The sequence below is a fragment of the Fistularia commersonii genome, unplaced genomic scaffold (assembly GCF_037954325.1).
Source record: "Fistularia commersonii isolate RoL2024-O1a breed Wild unplaced genomic scaffold, RoL_Fcom_v1.0 HiC_scaffold_74, whole genome shotgun sequence".
NCBI classification, from domain to species: Eukaryota; Metazoa; Chordata; class Actinopteri; order Syngnathiformes; family Fistulariidae; genus Fistularia; species Fistularia commersonii.
Window position 1 is genome coordinate 333,357 of NW_028234032.1, and position 26,030 is coordinate 359,386.

Genomic DNA, 26,030 nt, shown 5'->3' on the forward strand with positions numbered 1-26,030 from the left:
CGGACCATTGGGCACACACATGTGAATGAGTGGATGAGCTAATGTTTGTTTGGTTGTGGATGCGTTTCGGCTAATGCTATTAGCACAGCTATGATCAGTTAAGGTCTGTGTGTATGTGTGTGTGTGTTTGGGTGTGTGTGTGTGTCTGTGTGTGTGTGTGAGAGTTTGTTTAGGTGGGGGGGGTCGCGGACAGGGAGTACCAAGGCCTCAAGCGGATGAGCTGAGGAGCAGAGCAGGGCAGAAGCCCGGCCCGTGATTCCCTTATATCCAGCGGTTCGGGAGTTCCAGGGCCCAAAGCGGAAAGGCGGAGGAGTGGAGAAGCGGAGGAGTGGAGGAGAGCAGAAGCACGTCACGCAATTCTCCTGAGTTCGCAGGATCAGGAGTACCAGGGCCCATAGCGGAGGAGCGGAGGTGTTGAGAAGCGGAGGAGCAGAGGAGCGATATTATATTTCTCTTCTCAAAGGCGGGGAAGCTTGGGGGCAGCAGGATCCCTTAGACCGGCCAATGTGTGCCTTCTCCGAACATAGATGCCCCGGACGTATGCCCGGAGCTCCCAGACCTCTGGGCACATACATGTGAATGAGTGGATGAGCTAATGTTTGTTTGGTTGTGGATGCGTTTCGGCTAATGCTATCAGCACAGCTATGATGACTTAAGGTGTGTGTGTGTGTGTGTTTTTGTGTGTTTGTGTGTTCTTGTGTGTGTGTGTGTGTGTGTTTGTGTGTGTGTGTGTGTGCGTTTGTGTATATGTGTGTGACAGTTTGTTTAGGTGGGGGGGGGCCGCGGACAGGGGGTTAGGGTTAGGGTTAGGGTTAGGGTTAACAAGGCCCATAGCGGAGGAACGGTGAAGCGGAGAAGCAGAGGAGCGGAGGAGCGGAGGTAATGTTTCTCTTCTCAAACGCAGAGGAGGGGAAGTTTGGGGGCAGCAGGGCACCTTAGACTGGCCAATGTGAGCCTTCTCTAGGACATAGGTCCCCCGGACGGATGATTCGAGCTCCCGGACCATTGGGCACACACATGTGCATGAGTGGATGAGCTAATGTTTGTTTGATTTGAGATAGGTGATCTCATTAGTTTTATTTGAGTTTACATTCTAGTATACATATGTGGTATTTGTATCTACTCTCAGGAAATGTATGGCACTTTATGACAAGGTTTGGGACTTGTTTTAGTTTTTCGCAACTGTTCAGCTAACTTGACGTTAACTTCTACGTCAGTGTTTTCTTTTTTGGTATAGCGCTGCTGGCGGGAATTTTCCCCCACTCTGTACTGTACATGTCCCATGGCTAACCGATGTTGATTCCCGGAGCTGTGAAGAAGAAAATAAAAGACGATTCAAACAAGGCAAACTTGTGAATTCCTTCCGAAACATGGAAAACGAAGAAGCTGCAAACTTAAACGCAACAGGTTATGGGCCCAGGCTACGAACAAAAGGAGGAAGATGGCAACGTTTGGTTGCCGATGGAGACGAAAACAACTACGAGCTTTGGGAAGTAAAGTTTCTGGGACACATGCGACTTGAAGGTTTGAAAGAGACAATTCTTTCAACTGTTGAGCCCGACCCAGGTAAAAATGCAGAATGCTACGCTGAGCTTATCCAGTTCCTCGATGATAAAAGTCTATCATTGGTAATGAGGGAAGCCGCAGATGACGGTCGAAAAGCTTTGAAAATATTACGGGATCATTATGCCAGCCAGGGTAAGCCCAGAATTATTTCCCTGTACAGCGAACTATGCTCACTCAAGAAGGAACCCGACGAAACAATAACAGATTACATTATCAGAGCAGAAAAGGCAGTCACCGCTCCGAGAAACACAAAACAGGTGATAAGTGATGAGCTGATGATCGCTATGGTTATGAAAGGGCTTCCAGAACCATACAAGCCCTTCGTCATTCATGTAAGTCAGAGCAGTGAAGAAATGACGTTTATTCAGTTCAAGAGTAAACTAAGAAGTTATGAAGAGACTGAAAAGTTTGACAGCAAAACCAAATCAGACAATGTCATGAAAGTGGACATGTCAACCGTGATCTGCTATGGATGTGGAAACCGTGGCCATATGGCAAAAGCTTGTCACCAAAAATCAGGGCCAAAATGGTGCAGCTATCACAGAAGCGCAACCCACACCGATGAGACATGCAGAAGAAAATCCAAGCCCAAAGAAGACTCGGTCAAACAAAACACAGACATCCAAGACAAAGATAAGGAAGATGAGCAAACTTTTGTATTCAAGGTCAGTCAAAAAGTCCCTCCGGAAAATATCAGAAAAAATGGACTGATGGTAGACTGTGGCGCTACATCACACATCATAACACAAGAAGACAAATTCACAAGATTTGATGAGTTTTTCAACCCAAACAAACATTACATGGAGCTAGCAGACGGGACCAGAAGAAACAAAGTGGCACTAAAAAGAGGTGATGCAGAAGTGTTACTCCAGGACATTGAAGGAAAACCTGTCCTGGTAACCTTAAGGGGAGCCTTATTCATCCCATCATATCCTCAGGACTTCATATCGGTGAAGGCAGCCACAGCTGATGGAGCCAGCGTGATATTCAAAGAAGGAGAGAACAGATTCATAACCAAAGAAGGAACAATTTTCAGCATTGAGGAATGTGACAGACTCTACTACATAAGAACGGTAAATTATCAACAACTTTATGATGATACAGTAAATGACATGATGTCCAGGGATAAAGTAAACTGAACTTGTGATGTCAAAACATGGCATGAGATTATGAGACACCGCAATGTAAAAGATGTATTAAAATGACCAAACTTAGTCGAGGGTATGAAGATTACAGGTCAGACCAAGGTAGACTGTAACGTATGCACAGAGGGAAAATTCACAAATAGCAGAAACAGGCAAGCTGATGCAAAAGCTGATGCACCCCTAAAAATGGTACACGCTGACTTATCAGGCCCGATTGAACCAGCTGGTCAAGAAGGGCATAAGTATGTCATTTCATTCACAGATGATTATTCAGGGGCAGTATTTGTATATTTTCTCTAATACAAGAGTGAAGCTACATTAGCAACAGAGAAGTTCCTTGCTGACAGTGCAGCGTATGGTCGTGTCAAATGTATCAGGTCAGACAACGGGACTGAATTCACAGGAAATGCTTTTCAATCTCTTCTAAGGGAGAAAGGCATAAGACATGAAACATCATCCCCATACTCTCCCCATCAAAATGGGACAGCAGAAAGATAATGGAGGACCCTTTTTGAAATGGCAAGGTGTATGCTAATAGAAAAAGGATTACCAAAGGTTTTGTGGCCTTATGCTGTCCAGACCGCTGCCCATATTCGAAATAGATGTTACAATGACAGACTCGAAAATACCCCATACTTCATGTTAACAGGGAGAAAGCCAAATCTCTCAAAAATGTGGATATTCGGAACTGAGTGTTCTGCATACAAACATGACACTAAGAAATTAGATCCCAGATGTGAAAGAGGAATATTTGTGGGATACAGTAAGAAAAGCCCTTCATACCTGGTCTATAATCCACTTACAGAAAAAGTGGCAAAACAGAGACTGGTGAAATTGATCAAAAAGGGAAGAATTGAACAACAAACACAAACTGATGATTATGAGACAGAAATCCAGGGATATGAAGGCACAGAATCTACAGATGAAACCAGTATTGCTGTGTCACAAAGTGAAAATAAAACAGACAACCATATACAAAATGAGGATGAGAGTACTAACGCAGATGTGTCACATGACGAAGAAACAGCAGAAAATGTCCAAAATGAAAAAGAGACGAGGTCAGACATAAAACCCAGATATAATCAAACCAGTCGCTATCCTAGACGAAAAAGGGTCGTTCCAAGGTATTTAGAGGATGATCAGACAGACTATATTAACAATGATAAAAATCATACAACTATTGATTACTGTTACAGGACTGTGTGCGGAGTCCCACAGAATTATAGTGAAGCACTGAAGTCACCACTGGCACCCGGGTGGAATTGTGCCATGAGGGAAGAGATTGACTCGATTAAATAGAATGACACATTTGAACTGACAACTTTACCTGAAGGGAGAAAAGTAATTGGAGGAAAATGGGTATTTGCCCTTAAAGAAAATGCTGAAGGAGGACAAATATTTAAGGCCAGATATGTAGCTAAGGGTTACAATCAAACAGAAGCCATAGACTACTATGGAACTTTTGCACCGACAGCTAACATTACATCAGTGCGGGCACTAATGCAGATAGCCGTACAAAATAACCTCATTGTCCATCAAATGGATGTTAAGACGGCATATTTACATGCTCCTATACATGAGGAGATTTTCTTGGAACAACCAGAAGGGTTTGAAATGATGTCAGAAACAGGAGAGAAACTAGTGTATAGATTAAAGAAATCTCTTTATGGCCTGAAACAATCAGGAAGAAACTGGTATGAACTCCTTAATGACCATTTAGAACAGGACAACTTTGTGAGAAATCTCTCTGACCACTGTGTGTACAGAAAACAGACGGAAAATGGTGACACAATCATTGTAATAATTTGGGTAGATGATTTAATTATTGCAGCAAGCAGCAATGATGCACTCAGCACATTTAAACAGAACATGAAATTCAAGTTCAACATGAAAGACCTGGGGAAACTATCATATTTTTTGGCCATACAATTTGAACAAAAGGGGGATGAAATCAAAATGAACCAGACAAAGTACATCCTAAAAATGCAAGAGAGATTTGGAATGTCAGAATGTAAAGCAAGATCTACTCCAAGTGAGCAAAAATTAGAGGGCATCCCTGTAGCTGATGAAAATGAGCAAAGTGAACCTGTCGACCCCAAAGAATATCGTGAGATTGTAGGCAGTCTTATTTATGCCATGACTTGCACCAGACCTGATATCAGCTGGATAGTGAGCAAACTATCACAGAATCTGGCAATGGCAAAAGTAAAAAATGTAGTAGCTCCAAAACATGTTCTGAGGTTTTTGAAGGGGACAGCTGATTATGAACTAAGTTTCAAGACAAATAAGGAGGATTTGAACCTGATAGCTTACAGTGATTCAGACTGGGCATCATCTGTAGAAGACAGACGTAGCACTACAGGCTACTGTTTCAGTTTAACAAAACAAGGCCCAGCCATTGCATGGAAGTCAAGGAAACAGCCCACAGTGGCCCTGTCAACATGTGAGGCTGAATACATCGGCCGAGCCACCACCGCACAAGAAAACATGTACCTGTCTCAACTGTTAAACGGTATGGACAACAAAATGTACAGTTGCACAACAATCTACGGAGACAATCAGGGGGCCATCGCACTGAGTAAGAATCCTGTAAACAGACAAAGGTCAAAACACATTGATGTAAAATATCATTTCATTCGTGAAGCACTCAGTGAGGGTTAAATAAATCTTATCTATTGTCCATCAGAGGACATGTTGGCAGACATCTTGACAAAACTCATGACAAAGGTAACAATAGAAAAATTCAAAAAGTGGTTCTTTGGAAATTCAAATGTCCAAAGTTTTTTTTTGGATGTTGAGATCAAGAGGGGGTGTTGAAATAGGTGATCTCATTAGTTTTATTTGAGTTTACATTCTAGTATACATATGTTGTATTTGTATCTACTCTCAGGAAATGCATGGCACTTTATGACAAGGTTTGGGACTTGTTTTAGTTTTTCGCGACTGTTCAGCTAACTTGACGTTAACTTCTACATCAGTGTTTTTTTTTTGGTATAGCGGTGCTGGCGGGAATTTTTCCCTCACTCTGTACTGTACATGTCCCATGGCTAACCGATGTTGATTCCCGGAGCTGTGAAGAAGAAAATAAAAGACGATTCAAACAAGGCAAACTTGTGAATTCCTTCCGAAACATGGAAAACGAAGAAGCTGCGAACTTAAACGCAACAGTTTGGTTGTGGATGCGTTTCGGCTAATGCTATTAGCACAGCTATGATGAGTTAAGGTGTGTTTGTGTGTGTGTGTGTGTGTGTGTGTCTGTGTGTGTGTGTGTGTGCGTGTGTGTGAGTGTGAATTTGTTTAGGTGGGGGGGGGTCGCGGACAGGGAGTACCGGGGCCTCGAGCGGATGAGCTGAGGAGCGGAGGAGGGCAGAAGCCTGGCCCGTGATTCGCTTATGTCCAGCGGTTCGGGAATTCCAGGGCCCAAAGCGGAGGAGCGATGGAGCTGAGAAGCGGAGGAGCGGAGGTAATGTTTCTCCTCTCAGAGGCGGGGAAGCTTGGGGGCAGAAGAACCCCTTAGACTGGCTAATGTGAGCATACTCCGGACATAGATCCCCCGGACGTATGATTGGAGCTCTCGGACCATTGGGCACACACATGTGAATGAGTGGATGAGCTAATGTTTGTTTGGTTGTGGATGCGTTTCGGCTAATGCTATTAGCACAGCTATGATGAGTTAAGGTGTGTGTGTATGTGTGTGTGTGTGTTTGTGTGTTTGTGTGTTTTTGTGTGTGTGTGAGTGTGTTTGTGTGTGTATGTGTGAGAGTTTGTTTAGGTGGGGGGGGGGAGTACCAGAGCCCATACAGGAGGAGCGGTGGAGCTGAGAAGCGGAGGTAATTTTTCTCCTCTCAGAGGCGGGGAAGCTTGGGGGCAGAAGAACCCCTTAGACCGGCCAATGTGAGCCTTCTTCGGACATAGATCACCCGGACATATGACTGGAGCTCCCGTACCTCTGGGCACACACATATGTGAATGAGTGGATGAGCTAATGTTTGTTTTGTTGTGGATACGTTTTGGCCAATGCTATTAGCACAGCTATGATGAGTTCAGGTGTGTGTGTGTGTGTGTGTTTGTCTGTGTGTGTGTGTGTGTGTGTGTGTGTGTGTGTGTGTGTGTTTGTGTGTGTTTATCTGTGTGTGAGAGTTTGTTTTGGTGGGTGGGGGGGGGGGTGTTCCCGCGGACAGGGAGTACCAGGGCCTGGAGCGGATGAGGTGAGGAGCGGAGGAGGGCAGAAGCCCGGACCGTGATTCGCTTATGTCCAGCGGTTCGGGAGTTCCAGGGCCCAAAGCGGAGAAGCGGAGGACAGCAAAAGCCCTGTCCGCAATTCACCTGAGTCTGGCGGATCGGTAGTACCTGGTTCCGCAGCGGAGGAGCGGAGGAGCGGAGGAGCGGAGGAGCGGACCAAAGCGGAAGACCGTCTTAATAACAAGGAAATTACAGATGAGGCTATAATTTCTACAGAAATCTTTAAATTCTATCGCCACCTATACACTTCGACATTGTCAAAAAGCGATTGTGACTCCTTTCCAACAAATATTCCTCAACATATCCCAAAAATAAACAACAACAAACAATATATGTTTGTTTTGTATATGTTTATATATAATCAACAAAAAATATACAGTTTGATATCTGAGATTCCTTGTGAGTCGCCAACTTAATTACATGTTGTACTCCCCTTGCAATCTTTTTTTCGTTTTAATTTTTTATTAGTCTATCTATTGATTTAATTATTTCATTTTAATTTCTTTTTTTGTCTAGCATTGTAAATTTCTCACAAACCGTTAACACTATTAACTTCTGATTCCATACAGAACGAATGTCCTTATGTCCTTTGCTTCCTCATGCCTGGTTGTTTCATTCACATTCAGTTCTACCTTGCCATGTTTATTTGTACATTTGTATAGTTGTGTGTACTATTTATGTTCAATTCAAAAAAAAAAAAAAAAGAATGAGAGGCTGAGAAAATCTCCATGTCACTCTCTCCCCCCCCCTTAATGCCGCCCCCCCCCCCTTCCTCACGGCGGCCGACGCAACGCGATTCTCGCCGTTGTTGTGGAAGTAGGGAAAAGGATTCCCCGCGTCGGTGCGAGCGATGCGTTTCAAGGCGTATTGCATGTGTGTATGGGGGGGGGGGGGGGTCTACAGGACACCGCAGACCGGCAATGGTGCACCTTCTCCGGACATCGATCACCGAAACGTCGGCATGGAGCTCCCGGAGCAGCCGGCGTGTACATGTGAATGAATGGAGGAGCTAATGTGTGTGGGGTGGTGGTGGTGGTGGTGTGGGGGGGGCGTTTCGGCTAATGCTATCAGCACAGCTATGATTATCCCCAGAACGTTGAGAACGAGCTCCCGGAACTCCAGACATGCGTATATAAAAGAGTGGAATTAAGGTGTGTGTGAGTGTGTGTGTGTGTGTGTGTGTGTGTGTGTGTGTGTGTGTGTGTGTGTGTGTGTATGTGTGTGTGTATGTGTGTGTGTGTGTGTGTGTGTATGTGTGGGACAGAAATAATGTCGGGGACAGAAATTGTTATTAGCCTGCTGGCAGATGACACAACCTTAGTTTTGAAAAATGAACATCAAGTCCCAATAAGCGTTGAAAAAATTAAAACATTCTCCAAGGCTTCAGGATTGTCATTAAACTTAAAGAAATGCAAACTTCTTGAGCTGCATGACTCACCACTAAAGGAAATCAGTAATGTTCCTATCAAATCAGAAATAAAATACTTGAGCATTTTCCTATCTAAGGACCAAAAGTTAAATCAATCCAGGAACATTGAATCTAAACTGAATCAAAGTAAAGCTAAATTGAATATATTGCGCCAAAGAGATTTATCAATATTAGGCCCGATATATTTGACTAAAATGGAATGTTTATCCAGATGTATATACCCAGTGTATTCCAATGCTGCTCCAAATCAACTCATAAAATCTATTAACCAAATAAATTTCAACTTTATCTGGAGGAACAAACCACACCATCTAAAAAAATCACATATGGGGAAAGAAACAAGTGACGGAGGGCTGAAAGTGATAGAGTTGGACTGCCTGAATGGGACATTGAAGGTGAACTGGTTGAAATCCTGGATCAAACATCATCATTCTTTCTGGTATTGTACTCCAAACTACTTATTCAACATAGTCGGCAGCCTAAGTCTTCTACTTATCTCTGACTTGGATATCAACAAGATTCCTGTCCAATTTTCAGAGTTCCATAAACAAATACTATTATACTGGAAAATGATATATGTACACAATTTCTCACCACACAGTACAATAATTTGGAACAATCGATATGTACTGCATGGCAACAAACCTCTGTTTTACAAGGAATGCTTTGAGAAAGGTATATGGTCAATAATTGACTTGATGGATGACAATGGCAGTCGTCTAGACTATGAACAGTTCTGTACTACACACAGATTTAAGCCTCCCATATTAGAGTTGATAAAGTTACGAAACGCACTGCCTCGACAATTTGTATTCCTGACCAAAAATATAATGACGCACCAAACCGTACAACCACAGTTACCCCGACTATCACTCCAGGGAATCTCAATTCCGGACAGAAAGTGCACCAACTCCTTTATTAGGACATGTTTCACAGGAAACTTATTCCATGGACATCAAAACAAAAATAATATTTGAAATGAATTTGATAAGGAATCGATTGCCACGCTGCGAACTATGTATCTGACTCTACCCATACCCCCCAAGGCACAAAGAAACCCACTTCTAAATTATGAATGACATCTACCCATCTAAGGAATTATTGAGGGTACGCTTTACTTTTGAAGATAATATTTGTACATTTTGTGAAGACAACATTGAAACCACTGAGCATATATTTTTTCTCATTCTCATTCCATCATCACCAGTTTCCCTCTCAAAAGATGATATCACATTTGGTTTACTTATAAGCAACATAACAGATGAACTCCGTGTCAATGTTCTTTTAGGCCTGGCCAAGTTCTTCATTCACAAAAACAGAATGCAAAAATGCTCCCCAAATTTGAATTTCTTCATAAACGATTTTGAATTATAAAAAAAAATCCTTAAAACTTATGGAAAAATCCAAAAACTAAAAAATATACAGTTACCCATGTCTGAGATTCCTTTTTTTTGAAAAAAAAAAAACAAAAAACAAAAAAAAAACTTAATTACATGTTATATTCCCCTTGCAATTTTTTTTTCGTTTTAATTTTTTATTTGTCTATCTATTGATTTAATTATTTCCTTTTAATTTCTTTTTTTGTCTAGCACTGTAAATTTCTCACAAACCGTTAACACTATTAACTTCTGATTACATACAGAACAAATGTCCTTATGTCCGTTGCTTCCTCATCCCTGGTTGTTTCATTGACATTCAGTTTTACCTTGCCATGTTTATTTGTACATTTGTATATTTGTGTGTACTATTTATGTTCAATTAAAAACAGTTTGATGTCTGAGATTCCTTGTGAACGGCCAACTTAATTACATGTTATATTCCCCTTACAATTTTTTTTTTTAGTTTTTAATTTTATTTTTCTATCTATTTATTTAATTATTTCCTTTTAATTTTCTTTTTTGTCTAGCATTAAAAAATTCTCGCGAACCGTTAACACTATTAACTTCTGATTACATACAGAACGAATGCCCTTATGTCTCCCGTCCCCCCCGCTTTTTCCGTACGGTGGCAGACACTGAGATCAAAAGCAAATGGGTGTCATTGTAATGCAGTAACAGGGTGATAACAGCCGTGTTTGAAGTGTGTAGGGGCTTATAGGAGAGCAGAAGCACGTCACGCTATTCGCCTGAGTTCGGAGGATCGGGGGCACCAGGGCCCATAGCGGAGGAGCAGAGGAGTTGAGAAGCGGAGGAGCGGAGTTATGTTTCTCTTCTCAAAGGCGGGGAAGCTTGGGGGCAGCAGGACCCCTTAGACCGGCCAATGTGAGCCTTCTCCGGACATAGATCACCCGGACGTATGACTGGAGCTCCCGTACCTCTGGGCACACACATATGTGAATGAGTGGATGAGCTAATGTTTGTTTTGTTGTGGATACGTTTCGGCCAATGCTATTAGCACAGCTATGATGAGTTCAGGTGTGTGTGTGTGTGTGTGTGTGTGTGTGTGTGTGTGTATGGGTGTGTGTCTGTGTGTGTGTGTGTGTGTGTGTGTGTGTGTGTGTGTGTGTGTGTGTGTGTGTGTGAGAGTTTGTTTTGGTGGGTGGGGGGGGGTTCCCGCGTACTGGGAGTACCAGGGCCTGGAGCGGATGAGGTGAGGAGCGGAGGAGGGCAGAAGCCCGGACCGTGATTCGCTTATGTCCAGCGGTTCGGGAGTTCCAGGGCACAAAGCGGAGGAGCGGAGGACAGCAAAAGCCCTGTCCGCAATTCACCTGAGTCTGGCGGATCGGTAGTACCTGGTTCCGCAGCGGAGGAGCGGAGGACTTGAGAAGCGGAGGAGCGGAGGAGCGGAGATGTTTCTCTTCTCAGAGGCGGCAAGGGGGGGGGGGCAGGACCCCTTACCCTTATCCCCCGGACGGTTGAGTGGAGCTCCCGGACTTCCGGGCACGCACATGCGAATGACTGGATGACAGGGAGTGCCAGGGCCTGGAGCGGATGAGCAGAGGAGAGGCGGAGAGCAGAAGCCCGGCCCGGTTCGGGATTTCCAGGGTCAAAAGCGGGGGAGCAAAGAAGCGGAGGGGGGGAGGAGAGCAGAAGAGCAGAAGACTGGCCCGGAATTCACCGAAGTCCCGCATATCGGGAGTTCAAGGGCCCGGAGCGGAAGAGAGGAGGAGCGGAGGAGCGGAGGAGCGGGGGAGCGGAGGAGCGGAGGAGCGGAGGAGCGGAGGAGAGCGGAAGCCCGGCCAACAATTCGCCTGAGTCCCGCGGAGAGGGGGTACCAGGGCCTGGAGCCTGATTCGCTTATGTCCAGCAGTTCAGGAGTACCAGGGTCAGGAGCGGAGGAGCGGAGGAGCGGATGAGCAGAAGAACGTTTAAGCGGCGGAGCGGAGGAGCGGATGAGCGGAGGAGAGTGGAATCCGGCCGACATCTCGCCTGAGTCCCGCGGAAAGGGAGTCCCAGGGCCTGGAGCCTGATTCGCTTATGGCAAGCAGTTCAGGAGAACCGGGCCCAGGTGCGGAGGAGCGGAGGAGCGGAGGAGAGCGGAAGCCCGGCCAACAATTCGCCTAAGTCCCGCGGAGAGGGAGTACCAGGGCCTGGAGCCTGATTCGCTATGTCCAGCAGTTCAGGAGTACCAGGGCCGGAGCGGAGGAGCGGAGGAGCGGAGGAGCGGAGGAGCGGAGGAGCGGAGGAGCGGAGGAGCGGATAAGCGGATGAGCTGAGGAGAGCGGAAGCCCGGCCGGCAATTCGCCTTAGTCCCGCGGAGAGGGAGTACCAGGTCCTGGAGCCTGATTCGCTTATGTCCAGCAGTTCAGGAGTACCAGGGCCAGGAGCGGAGGAGCGGAGGAGCGGATGAGCAAAATAACGTTTAAGCGGTGGAGCGGAGGAGCGGATGAGCGGAGGAGAGCGGAATCCGGCCGACAATTCGCCTGAGTCCCGCGGAAAGGGAGTACCAGGGCCAGAAGCGTGATTTAATGATGTTCAGCAATTCAGGAGTACCAGGCCGAGGTGCGGAGGGGCGGATGAGTGGAGGAGCGGAGGTGGGGAGGAGAGCGGAAGACCGGCCCACATTTCGCCTGAGTCCCGCGGATTGGGAGTACCAGGGCCTGGAGCCTGATTCGCTTATGGCAAGCAGTTCAGGAGTACCAGGGCCCAGAGCGGCGGAGCGGAGGAGCGGAGGAGCAGGGGAGCGGAGGAGCGGAGGAGCGGAGGGGCGGATGAGTGGAGGAGTGGAGGTGCGGAGGAGAGCGGAAGCCCGGCCCACATTTCGCCTGAGTCCCGCGGATTGGGAGTACCAGGGCCTGGAGCCTGATTCGCTTATGGCAAGCAGTTCAGGAGTACCAGGGCCCAGAGCGGATGAGCGGAGGAGCGGAGGAGCGGAGGAGCGGAGGGGCGGATGAGTGGAGGAGTGGAGGTGCGGAGGAGAGCGGAAGCCCGGCCCACATTTCGCCTGAGTCCCGCGGAGTGGGAGTACCAGGGCCTGGAGCCTGATTCGCTTATGGCAGGCAGTTCAGGAGTACCAGGGCCCGAAGCGGAGGAGCAGAGGAGCGGAGGAGCGGAGGAGCGGAGGAGCGGAGGAGAGCGGAAGCCCGGCCGACAATTCGCCTTAGCCCAGCGGAGAGGGAGTACCAGGGCCTGGAGCCTGATTCGCTTATGTCCAGCAGTTAGGGGGAGTACCAGGGCCAGGAGCGGAGGAGCGGAGGAGCGGATGAGCAGAAGAACGTTTAAGCGGTGGAGCGGAGGGGCGGACGAGCGGAGGAGAGCGGAATCCGGCCGACATCTCACCTGAGTCCCGCGGAAAGGGAGTACCAGGGCCTGGAGCCTGATTCGCTTATGGCAAGCAGTTCAGGAGAACCGGGCCCAGAGCGGAGGAGCGGAGGAGCGGAGGAGCGGAGGAGCGGAGGAGAGCAGAAGCCCGGCCAACAATTCGCCTAAGTCCCGCGGAGAGGGAGTACCAGGGCCTGGAGCCTGATTCGCTATGTCCAGCAGTTCAGGAGTACCAGGGCCGGAGCGGAGGAGCGGAGGAGCGGAGGAGCGGAGGAGCGGATAAGCGGATGAGCTGAGGAGAGCGGAAGCCCGGCCGGCAATTCGCCTTAGTCCCGCGGAGAGGGAGTACCAGGTCCTGGAGCCTGATTCGCTTATGTCCAGCAGTTCAGGAGTACCAGGGCCAGGAGCGGAGGAGCGGAGGAGCGGATGAGCAAAATAACGTTTAAGCGGTGGAGCGGAGGAGCGGATGAGCGGAGGAGAGCGGAATCCGGCCGACAATTCTCCTGAGTCCCGCGGAAAGGGAGTACCAGGGCCAGAAGCGTGATTTAATGATGTTCAGCAATTCAGGAGTACCAGGCCGAGGTGCGGAGGAGCGGAGGGGCGGATGAGTGGAGGAGCGGAGGTGGGGAGGAGAGCGGAAGACCGGCCCACATTTCGCCTGAGTCCCGCGGATTGGGAGTACCAGGGCCTGGAGCCTGATTCGCTTATGGCAAGCAGTTCAGGAGTACCAGGGCCCAGAGCGGCGGAGCGGAGGAGCGGAGGAGCGGGGGAGCGGAGGAGCGGAGGAGCGGAGGGGCGGATGAGTGGAGGAGTGGAGGTGCGGAGGAGAGCGGAAGCCCGGCCCACATTTCGCCTGAGTCCCGCGGATTGGGAGTACCAGGGCCTAGAGCCTGATTCGCTTATGGCAAGCAGTTCAGGAGTACCAGGGCCCAGAGCGGATGAGCGGAGGAGCGGAGGAGCGGAGGAGCGGAGGGGCGGATGAGTGGAGGAGTGGAGGTGCGGAGGAGAGCGGAAGCCCGGCCCACATTTCGCCATAGTCCCGCGGATTGGGAGTACCAGGGCCTGGAGCCTGATTCGCTTATGGCAAGCAGTTCAGGAGTACCAGGGCCCGAAGCGGAGGAGCAGAGGAGCGGAGGAGCGGAGGAGCGGAGGAGCGGAGGAGAGCGGAAGCCCGGCCGACAATTCGCCTTAGCCCAGCGGAGAGGGAGTACCAGGGCCTGGAGCCTGATTCGCTTATGTCCAGCAGTTAGGGGGAGTACCAGGGCCAGGAGCGGAGGAGCGGAGGAGCGGATGAGCAGAAGAACGTTTAAGCGGTGGAGCGGAGGGGCGGACGAGCGGAGGAGAGCGGAATCCGGCCGACATCTCACCTGAGTCCCGCGGAAAGGGAGTACCAGGGCCTGGAGCCTGATTCGCTTATGGCAAGCAGTTCAGGAGAACCGGGCCCAGAGCGGAGGAGCGGAGGAGCGGAGGAGCGGAGGAGCGGAGGAGAGCAGAAGCCCGGCCAACAATTCGCCTAAGTCCCGCGGAGAGGGAGTACCAGGGCCTGGAGCCTGATTCGCTATGTCCAGCAGTTCAGGAGTACCAGGGCCGGAGCGGAGGAGCGGAGGAGCGGAGGAGCGGATAAGCGGATGAGCTGAGGAGAGCGGAAGCCCGGCCGGCAATTCGCCTTAGTCCCGCGGAGAGGGAGTACCAGGTCCTGGAGCCTGATTCGCTTATGTCCAGCAGTTCAGGAGTACCAGGGCCAGGAGCGGAGGAGCGGAGGAGCGGATGAGCAAAATAACGTTTAAGCGGTGGAGCGGAGGAGCGGATGAGCGGAGGAGAGCGGAATCCGCCGACAATTCTCCTGAGTCCCGCGGAAAGGGAGTACCAGGGCCAGAAGCGTGATTTAATGATGTTCAGCAATTCAGGAGTACCAGGCCGAGGTGCGGAGGAGCGGAGGGGCGGATGAGTGGAGGAGCGGAGGTGGGGAGGAGAGCGGAAGACCGGCCCACATTTCGCCTGAGTCCCGCGGATTGGGAGTACCAGGGCCTGGAGCCTGATTCGCTTATGGCAAGCAGTTCAGGAGTACCAGGGCCCAGAGCGGCGGAGCGGAGGAGCGGAGGAGCGGGGGAGCGGAGGAGCGGAGGAGCGGAGGGGCGGATGAGTGGAGGAGTGGAGGTGCGGAGGAGAGCGGAAGCCCGGCCCACATTTCGCCTGAGTCCCGCGGATTGGGAGTACCAGGGCCTAGAGCCTGATTCGCTTATGGCAAGCAGTTCAGGAGTACCAGGGCCCAGAGCGGATGAGCGGAGGAGCGGAGGAGCGGAGGAGCGGAGGAGCGGAGGGGCGGATGAGTGGAGGAGTGGAGGTGCGGAGGAGAGCGGAAGCCCGGCCCACATTTCGCCTGAGTCCCGCGGATTGGGAGTACCAGGGCCTGGAGCCTGATTCGCTTATGGCAAGCAGTTCAGGAGTACCAGGGCCCGAAGCGGAGGAGCAGAGGAGCGGAGGAGCGGAGGAGCGGAGGAGCGGAGGAGAGCGGAAGCCCGGCCGACAATTCGCCTTAGCCCAGCGGAGAGGGAGTACCAGGGCCTGGAGCCTGATTCGCTTATGTCCAGCAGTTAGGGGGAGTACCAGGGCCAGGAGCGGAGGAGCGGAGGAGCGGATGAGCAAAATAACGTTTAAGCGGTGGAGCGGAGGGGCGGACGAGCGGAGGAGAGCGGAATCCGGCCGACATCTCGCCTGAGTCCCGCGGAAAGGGAGTACCAGGGCCTGGAGCCTGATTCGCTTATGGCAAGCAGTTCAGGAGAACCGGGCCCAGAGCGGAGGAGCGGAGGAGCGGAGGAGCGGAGGAGCGGAGGAGCGGAGGAGCGGAGGAGAGCGGAAGCCCGGCCAACAATTCGCCTGAGTCCCGCGGAGAGGGGGTACCAGGGCCTGGAGCCTGATTCGCTTATGTCCAGCAGTTCAGGAGTACCAGGGTCAGGAGCGGAGGAGCGGAGGAGCGGATGAGCAGAAGAACGTTTAAGCGGTGGAGCGGAGGAGCGGATGAGCGGAGGAGAGTGGAATCCGGCCGACATCTCGCCTGAGTCCCGCGGAAAGGGAGTCCCAGGGCCTGGAGCATGATTCGCTTATGGCAAGCAGTTCAGGAGAACCGGGCCCAGGTGCGGAGGAGCGGAGGAGCGGAGGAGAGCGGAAGCCCGGCCAACAATTCGCCTAAGTCCCGCGGAGAGGGAGTACCAGGGCCTGGAGCCTGATTCGCTATGTCCAGCAGTTCAGGAGTACCAGGGCCGGTGCGGAGGAGCGGAGGAGCGGAGGAGCGGAGGAGCGGAGGAGCGGAGGAGCGGAGGAGCGGATAAGCGGATGAGCTGAGGAGAGCGGAAGCCCGGCCGGCAATTCGCCTTAGTCCCGCGGAGAGGGAGTACCAGGTCCTGGAGCCTGATTCGCTTATGTCCAGCAGTTCAGGAGTACCAGGGCCAGGAGCGGAGGAGCGGAGGAGCGGATGAGCAAAATAACGTTTAAGCGGTGGAGCGGAGGAGCGGATGAGCGGAGAAGAGCGGAATCCGGCCGACAATTCGCCTGAGTCCCGCGGAGAGGGAGTACCAGGGCCAGAAGCGTGATTTAATGATGTTCAGCAATTCAGGAGTACCAGGCCGAGGTGCGGAGGAGCGGAGGGGCGGATGAGTGGAGGAGCGGAGGTGGGGAGGAGAGCGGAAGGCCGGCCCACATTTCGCCTGAGTCCCGCGGATTGGGAGTACCAGGGCCTGCAACCTGATTCGCTTATGGCAAGCAGTTCAGGAGTACCAGGGCCCAGAGCGGCGGAGCGGAGGAGCGGAGGAGCGGGGGAGCGGAGGAGCGGAGGAGCGGAGGGGCGGATGAGTGGAGGAGTGGAGGTGCGGAGGAGAGCGGAAGCCCGGCCCACATTTCGCCTGAGTCCCGCGGATTGGGAGTACCAGGGCCTGGAGCCTGATTCGCTTATGGCAAGCAGTTCAGGAGTACCAGGGCCCAGAGCGGATGAGCGGAGGAGCGGAGGAGCGGAGGAGCGGAGGAGCGGAGGAGCGGAGGGGCGGATGAGTGGAGGAGTGGAGGTGCGGAGGAGAGCGGAAGCCCGGCCCACATTTCGCCTGAGTCCCGCGGATTGGGAGTACCAGGGCCTGGAGCCTGATTCGCTTATGGCAAGCAGTTCAGGAGTACCAGGGCCCGAAGCGGAGGAGCAGAGGAGCGGAGGAGCGGAGGAGCGGAGGAGCGGAGGAGCGGAGGAGAGCGGAAGCCCGGCCGACAAATCGCCTTAGCCCAGCGGAGAGGGAGTACCAGGGCCTGGAGCCTGATTCGCTTATGTCCAGCAGTTAGGGGGAGTACCAGGGCCAGGAGCGGAGGAGCGGAGGAGCGGATGAGCAGAAGAACGTTTAAGCGGTGGAGCGGAGGGGCGGACGAGCGGAGGAGAGCGGAATCCGGCCGACATCTCGCCTGAGTCCCGCGGAAAGGGAGTACCAGGGCCTGGAGCCTGATTCGCTTATGGCAAGCAGTTCAGGAGTACCAGGGCCCGAAGCGGAGGAGCAGAGGAGCGGAGGAGCGGAGGAGCGGAGGAGCGGAGGAGAGCGGAAGCCCGGCCGACAAATCGCCTTAGCCCAGCGTAGAGGGAGTACCAGGGCCTGGAGCCTGATTCGCTTATGTCCAGCAGTTAGGGGGAGTACCAGGGCCAGGAGCGGAGGAGCGGAGGAGCGGATGAGCAGAAGAACGTTTAAGCGGTGGAGCGGAGGGGCGGACGAGCGGAGGAGAGCGGAATCCGGCCGACATCTCGCCTGAGTCCCGCGGAAAGGGAGTACCAGGGCGTGGAGCCTGATTCGCTTATGGCAAGCAGTTCAGGAGAACCGGGCCCAGAGCGGAGGAGCGGAGGAGCGGAGGAGCGGAGGAGCGGAGGAGCGGAGGAGAGCAGAAGCCCGGCCAACAATTCGCCTAAGTCCCGCGGAGAGGGAGTACCAGGGCCAGGAGCCTGATTCGCTATGTCCAGCAGTTCAGGAGTACCAGGGCCGGAGCGGAGAAACGGAGGAGCGGAGGAGCGGAGGAGCGGATAAGCGGATGAGCTGAGGAGAGCGGAAGCCCGGCCGGCAATTTGCCTGAGTCCCGCGGAGAGGGAGTACCAGGGCCAGGAGCCTGATTCGCTTATGGCAAGCAGTTCAGGAGTACCAGGGCCCAGAGCGGCGGAGCGGCGGAGCGGAGGAGCGGGGGAGCGGAGGAGCGGAGGAGCGGAGGGGCGGATGAGTGGAGGAGTGGAGGTGCGGAGGAGAGCGGAAGCCCGGCCCACATTTCGCCTGAGTCCCGCGGATTGGGAGTACCAGGGCCTGGAGCCTGATTCGCTTATGGCAAGCAGTTCAGGAGTACCAGGGCCCAGAGCGGATGAGCGGAGGAGCGGAGGAGCGGAGGAGCGGAGGAGCGGAGGAGCGGAGGGGCGGATGAGTGGAGGAGTGGAGGTGCGGAGGAGAGCGGAAGCCCGGCCCACATTTCGCCTGAGTCCCGCGGATTGGGAGTACCAGGGCCTGGAGCCTGATTCGCTTATGGCAAGCAGTTCAGGAGTACCAGGGCCCGAAGCGGAGGAGCAGAGGAGCGGAGGAGCGGAGGAGCGGAGGAGAGCGGAAGCCCGGCCGACAATTCGCCTTAGCCCAGCGGAGAGGGAGTACCAGGGCCTGGAGCCTGATTCGCTTATGTCCAGCAGTTAGGGGGAGTACCAGGGCCAGGAGCGGAGGAGCGGAGGAGCGGATGAGCAAAATAACGTTTAAGCGGTGGAGCGGAGGGGCGGACGAGCGGAGGAGAGCGGAATCCGGCCGACATCTCGCCTGAGTCCCGCGGAAAGGGAGTACCAGGGCCTGGAGCCTGATTCGCTTATGGCAAGCAGTTCAGGAGAACCGGGCCCAGAGCGGAGGAGCGGAGGAGCGGAGGAGCGGAGGAGCGGAGGAGAGCAGAAGCCCGGCCAACAATTCGCCTAAGTCCCGCGGAGAGGGAGTACCAGGGCCTGGAGCCTGATTCGCTATGTCCAGCAGTTCAGGAGTACCAGGGCCGGAGCGGAGGAGCGGAGGAGCGGAGGAGCGGAGGAGCGGATAAGCGGATGAGCTGAGGAGAGCGGAAGCCCGGCCGGCAATTCGCCTTAGTCCCGCGGAGAGGGAGTACCAGGTCCTGGAGCCTGATTCGCTTATGTCCAGCAGTTCAGGAGTACCAGGGCCAGGAGCGGAGGAGCGGAGGAGCGGATGAGCAAAATAACGTTTAAGCGGTGGAGCGGAGGAGCGGATGAGCGGAGGAGAGCGGAATCCGGCCGACAATTCTCCTGAGTCCCGCGGAAAGGGAGTACCAGGGCCAGAAGCGTGATTTAATGATGTTCAGCAATTCAGGAGTACCAGGCCGAGGTGCGGAGGAGCGGAGGGGCGGATGAGTGGAGGAGCGGAGGTGGGGAGGAGAGCGGAAGACCGGCCCACATTTCGCCTGAGTCCCGCGGATTGGGAGTACCAGGGCCTGGAGCCTGATTCGCTTATGGCAAGCAGTTCAGGAGTACCAGGGCCCAGAGCGGCGGAGCGGAGGAGCGGAGGAGCGGGGGAGCGGAGGAGCGGAGGAGCGGAGGGGCGGATGAGTGGAGGAGTGGAGGTGCGGAGGAGAGCGGAAGCCCGGCCCACATTTCGCCTGAGTCCCGCGGATTGGGAGTACCAGGGCCTGGAGCCTGATTCGCTTATGGCAAGCAGTTCAGGAGTACCAGGGCCCAGAGCGGATGAGCGGAGGAGCGGAGGAGCGGAGGAGCGGAGGAGCGGAGGAGCGGAGGGGCGGATGAGTGGAGGAGTGGAGGTGCGGAGGAGAGCGGAAGCCCGGCCCACATTTCGCCTGAGTCCCGCGGATTGGGAGTACCAGGGCCTGGAGCCTGATTCGCTTATGGCAAGCAGTTCAGGAGTACCAGGGCCCGAAGCGGAGGAGCAGAGGAGCGGAGGAGCGGAGGAGCGGAGGAGCGGAGGAGAGCGGAAGCCCGGCCGACAAATCGCCTTAGCCCAGCGGAGAGGGAGTACCAGGGCCTGGAGCCTGATTCGCTTATGTCCAGCAGTTAGGGGGAGTACCAGGGCCAGGAGCGGAGGAGCGGAGGAGCGGATGAGCAGAAGAACGTTTAAGCGGTGGAGCGGAGGGGCGGACGAGCGGAGGAGAGCGGAATCCGGCCGACATCTCGCCTGAGTCCCGCGGAAAGGGAGTACCAGGGCCTGGAGCCTGATTCGCTTATGGCAAGCAGTTCAGGAGAACCGGGCCCAGAGCGGAGGAGCGGAGGAGCGGAGGAGCGGAGGAGCGGAGGAGAGCAGAAGCCCGGCCAACAATTCGCCTAAGTCCCGCGGAGAGGGAGTACCAGGGCCAGGAGCCTGATTCGCTATGTCCAGCAGTTCAGGAGTACCAGGGCCGGAGCGGAGAAACGGAGGAGCGGAGGAGCGGAGGAGCGGATAAGCGGATGAGCTGAGGAGAGCGGAAGCCCGGCCGGCAATTTGCCTGAGTCCCGCGGAGAGGGAGTACCAGGGCCAGGAGCCTGATTCGCTATGTCCAGCAGTTCAGGAGTACCAGGGCCGGAGCGGAGAAACGGAGTAGCGGAGGAGCGGATAAGCGGATGAGCTGAGGAGAGCGGAAGCCCGGCCGGCAATTTGCCTGAGTCCCGCGGAGAGGGAGTACCAGGTCCTGGAACCTGATTCGCTTATGTCCAGCAGTTCAGGAGTACCAGAGCCAGGAGCGGAGGAGCGGAGGAGCAGATGAGCAGAAGAACGTTTAAGCGGTGGAGCGGAGGAGCAGATGAGCGGAGGAGAGCGGAATCGGGCCGACATCTCGCCTGAGTCCCGCGGAAAGGGAGTACCAGGGCCTGGAGCCTGATTCGCTTATGGCAAGCAGTTCAGGAGAACCGGGCCCAGGTGCGGAGGAGCGGAGGAGCGGAGGAGAGCGGAAGCCCGGCCAACAATTCGCCTAAGTCCCACGGAGAGGGAGCACCAGGGCCAGGTGCCTGATTCGCTATGTCTAGCAGTTCAGGAGTACCAGGGCCGGGCCGGAGGAACGGAGGAGCGCAGGAGCGGAGGAGCGGAGGAGCGGAGGAGCGGAGGAGCGGAGAAGCGGATGAGCTGAGGTGAGCGGAAGCCCGGTCGGCAATTCGCCTGAGTCCCGCGGAGAGGGAGTACCAAGTCCTGGAGCCTGATTCGCTTATGTCCAGCAGTTCAGGAGTACCAGGGCCAGGAGCGGAGGAGCGGATGAGCAAAATAACGTTTAAGCGGTGGAGCGGAGGAGCGGATGAGCGGAGGAGAGCGGAATCCGGCCGACAATTCGCCTGAGTCCAGCGGAGAGGGAGTACCAGGGCCAGAAGCGTGATTTAATGATGTTCAGAAATTCAGGTGTACCAGGCCCAGGTGCGGAAGAGCGGAGGAGCGGATGAGTGGAGGAGCGGAGGTGGGGAGGAAAGCGGAAGACCGGCCCACATTTCGCCTGAGTCCCGCGGATTGGGAGTACCAGGGCCTGGAGCCTGATTCGCTTATGGCAAGCAGTTCAGGAGTACCAGGGCCTAGAGCGGAGGAGCGGAGGAGCGGAGGAGCGGAGAAGCGGAGGAGAGCGGAAGCCCGGCCGACAATTCGCCTTAGTCCCGCGGAGAGGGAGTACCAGGGCCTGGAGCCTGATTCGCTTATGTCCAGCAGTTCAGGAGTACCAGGGCCGGAGCGGTGGAGCGGAGGAGCGGAGGAGCGGAGGAGCGGAGGAGCGGATGAGCGGATGAGCGGATGAGCGGATGAGCGGATGAGCTGAGGAGAGCGGAAGCCCGGCCGGCAATTCGCCTGAGTCCCACGGAGAAGGAGTACCAGGGCCTAGAACCTGAGTCGCTTATGTCCAGCAGTTCAGGAGTACCAGGGCCAGGAGCGGAGGAGCGGAGGAGCGGATGAGCGGATGAGCGGATGAGCGGATGAGCGGATGAGCGGATGAGCGGATGAGCGGATGAGCGGAGGAGCGGAGGAGCGGAGGAGCGGAGGAGAGCGGAAGGCCGGCCCACATTTCCCCTATGTCCCGCGGATTGGGAGTACCAGGGCTTGGAGCCTGATACACTTATGTCAAGCGGTCCGGAGTACCAGGGCCCGGAGCGGGGGAGCGGAAGAGCGGAGGAGCGGAGGAGAGCGGTAGCCCGGCAAACAATTCGCCTAAGTCCCGCAGAGAGGGAGTAACAGGACCTGGAGCCTGATTCGCTTATGTCTAGCAGTTCAGGAGTACCAGGGCCCGGAGCGGACGAGCGGCGGAGCGGATGAGAGGAGAAGCGGAGGAGAGCGGAAGCCCGGCCGACAATTCGCCTAAGTCCCGCGGAAAGGGAGTACCAGGGCCTGGAGCCTGATTCGCTTATGGCAAGCAGTTCAGGAGTACCAGGGCCCAGAGCGGAGGAGCGGAGGAGCGGAGGAGCGGATGAGCGGATGAGCGGTGGAGCGGAGGTGAGCGGAAGCCCGGCCGAATATTCGCCTAAGTCCCGCGGAAAGGGAGTACCAGGGCCTGGAGCCTGATTCGCTTATGTCTAGATGTTCAGGAGTACGAGGGCCCGGAGCGGAGGTGCGGAGGAGCGGATGAGAGGAGAAGCGGAGGAGAGCGGAAACCCGGCCGAAAATTCGCCTAAGTCCCGCGGAGAGGGAGTACCAGGGCCAGGAACCTGATTCGCTTATGTCCAGCAGTTCAGGAGTACCAGGGCCGGAACGGAGGAGCGGAGGAGCGGAGGACCGGAGGAGAGCGGAATCCGGCCGACAATTCGCCTGAGTCCCGCGGAAAGGGAGTACCAGGGCCAGAAGCGTGATTCAATGATGTCCAGCAGTTCAGGAGTACCAGGGCTGGAGCGGAGGAGCGGAGGAGCGGAGGAGCGGAGGAGCGGAGGAGCGGAGGAGCGGAGGAGCGGAGGAGCGGAGGAGCGGAGGAGAGTGGAGGCCCGGCCGGCAATTCGCCTGAGTCCCGCTTAGAGGGAGTACCAGGGCCTGAAGCGTGATTTAATGATGTTCAACAATTCAGGAGTACCAGGGCCAGGTGCGGAGGAGAGGACGAGCGGAGGGTTGGATAAGTGGAGGAGCGGAGGAGAGCGGAAGCCCGGCCCACTTTTTGCCTTAGTCCCGCGGATCTGGAGTACCAGGGCCTGGAGCCTGATTCGCTTATGGCAAGCAGTTCAGGAGTACCAGGACCCAGAGCGGAGGAGCGGAGGAGCGGAGGAGCGGAGGAGCGGAGGAGCCGGAATGAGCGAAAGCCCGGCCGAATATTCGCCTAAGTCCCGCGGAAAGGGATTACCAGGGCCTGGAGCCTGATTCGCTTATGTCCAGCAGTTCAGGAGTACCAGGGCCCGGAGCGGAGGTGCGGAGGAGTGGATGAGAGGAGAAGCGGAGGAGCGGAGGAGCGGAGGAGTGGAGGAGCGGAGAAGCGGAGGAGCGGAGGAGCGGAGGAGCGGAGGTGGGGAGGAGCCGAGGAGCGGAGGAGCGGAGGAGAGCGGAATCCTGCCGACAATTCGCCTGAGTCCCGCGGAAAGGGAGTACCAGGGCCTGATGCGTGATTTAATGATGTTCAGCAATTCAGGAGTACCAGGGCCCAGAGCGGATGAGCGGAGGAGCGGAGGAGCGGAGGAGCGGAGGAGCGGAGGGGCGGATGAGTGGAGGAGTGGAGGTGCGGAGGAGAGCGGAAGCCCGGCCCACATTTCGCCTGAGTCCCGCGGATTGGGAGTACCAGGGCCTGGAGCCTGATTCGCTTATGGCAAGCAGTTCAGGAGTACCAGGGCCCGAAGCGGAGGAGCAGAGGAGCGGAGGAGCGGAGGAGCGGAGGAGAGCGGAAGCCCGGCCGACAATTCGCCTTAGCCCAGCGGAGAGGGAGTACCAGGGCCTGGAGCCTGATTCGCTTATGTCCAGCAGTTAGGGGGAGTACCAGGGCCAGGAGCGGAGGAGCGGAGGAGCGGATGAGCAAAATAACGTTTAAGCGGTGGAGCGGAGGGGCGGACGAGCGGAGGAGAGCGGAATCCGGCCGACATCTCGCCTGAGTCCCGCGGAAAGGGAGTACCAGGGCCTGGAGCCTGATTCGCTTATGGCAAGCAGTTCAGGAGAACCGGGCCCAGAGCGGAGGAGCGGAGGAGCGGAGGAGCGGAGGAGCGGAGGAGCGGAGGAGCGGAGGAGAGCGGAAGCCCGGCCAACAATTCGCCTGAGTCCCGCGGAGAGGGGGTACCAGGGCCTGGAGCCTGATTCGCTTATGTCCAGCAGTTCAGGAGTACCAGGGTCAGGAGCGGAGGAGCGGAGGAGCGGAGGAGCGGATGAGCAGAAGAACGTTTAAGCGGTGGAGCGGAGGAGCGGATGAGCGGAGGAGAGTGGAATCCGGCCGACATCTCGCCTGAGTCCCGCGGAAAGGGAGTCCCAGGGCCTGGAGCCTGATTCGTTTATGGCAAGCAGTTCAGGAGAACCGGGCCCAGGTGCGGAGGAGCGGAGGAGCGGAGGAGAGCGGAAGCCCGGCCAACAATTCGCCTAAGTCCCGCGGAGAGGGAGTACCAGGGCCTGGAGCCTGATTCGCTATGTCCAGCAGTTCAGGAGTACCAGGGCCGGTGCGGAGGAGCGGAGGAGCGGAGGAGCGGAGGAGCGGAGGAGCGGAGGAGCGGATAAGCGGATGAGCTGAGGAGAGCGGAAGCCCGGCCGGCAATTCGCCTTAGTCCCGCGGAGAGGGAGTACCAGGTCCTGGAGCCTGATTCGCTTATGTCCAGCAGTTCAGGAGTACCAGGGCCAGGAGCGGAGGAGCGGAGGAGCGGATGAGCAAAATAACGTTTAAGCGGTGGAGCGGAGGAGCGGATGAGCGGAGGAGAGCGGAATCCGGCCGACAATTCGCCTGAGTCCCGCGGAAAGGGAGTACCAGGGCCAGAAGCGTGATTTAATGATGTTCAGCAATTCAGGAGTACCAGGCCGAGGTGCGGAGGAGCGGAGGGGCGGATGAGTGGAGGAGCGGAGGTGGGGGGGAGAGCGGAAGACCGGCCCACATTTCGCCTGAGTCCCGCGGATTGTGAGTACCAGGGCCTGGAGCCTGATTCGCTTATGGCAAGCAGTTCAGGAGTACCAGGGCCCAGAGCGGCGGAGCGGAGGAGCGGAGGAGCGGAGGAGCGGAGGAGCGGAGGAGCGGAGGGGCGGATGAGTGGAGGAGTGGAGGTGCGGAGGAGAGCGGAAGCCCGGCCCACATTTCGCCTGAGTCCCGCGGATTGGGAGTACCAGGGCCTGGAGCCTGATTCGCTTATGGCAAGCAGTTCAGGAGTACTAGGGCCCAGAGCGGAGGAGCAGAGGAGCGGAGGAGCGGAGGAGCGGAGGAGCGGAGGAGCGGAGGAGCGGAGGAGCGGAGGAGCGGAGGAGCGGAGGAGAGCGGAAGCCCGGCCGACAATTCGCCTGAGTCCCGCGGAGAGGGAGTACCAGGGCCTGGAGCCTGATTCGCTTATGTCCAGCAGTCAGGGGGAGTACCAGGGCCGGAGCGGAGGAGCGGAGGAGCGGATGAGCAGAAGAACGTTTAAGCGGTGGAGCGGAGGGGCGGACGAGCGGAGGAGAGCGGAATCCGGCCGACATCTCGCCTGAGTCCCGCGGAAAGGGAGTACCAGGGCCTGGAGCCTGATTCGCTTATGGCAAGTAGTTCAGGAGAACCGGGCCCAGAGCGGAGGAGCGGAGGAGCGGAGGAGCGGAGGAGCGGAGGAGAGCGGAAGCCCGGCCAACAATTTTCCTAAGTCCCGCGGAGAGGGAGTACCAGGGCCAGGAGCCTGATTCGCTATGTCCAGCAGTTCAGGAGTACCAGGGCCGGAGCGGAGAAACGGAGGAGCGGAGGAGCGGAGGAGCGGAGGAGCGGAGGAGCGGATAAGCGGATGAGCTGAGGAGAGCGGAAGCCCGGCCGGCAATTTGCCTGAGTCCCGCGGAGAGGGAGTACCAGGTCCTGGAACCTGATTCGCTTATGTCCAGCAGTTCAGGAGTACCAGGG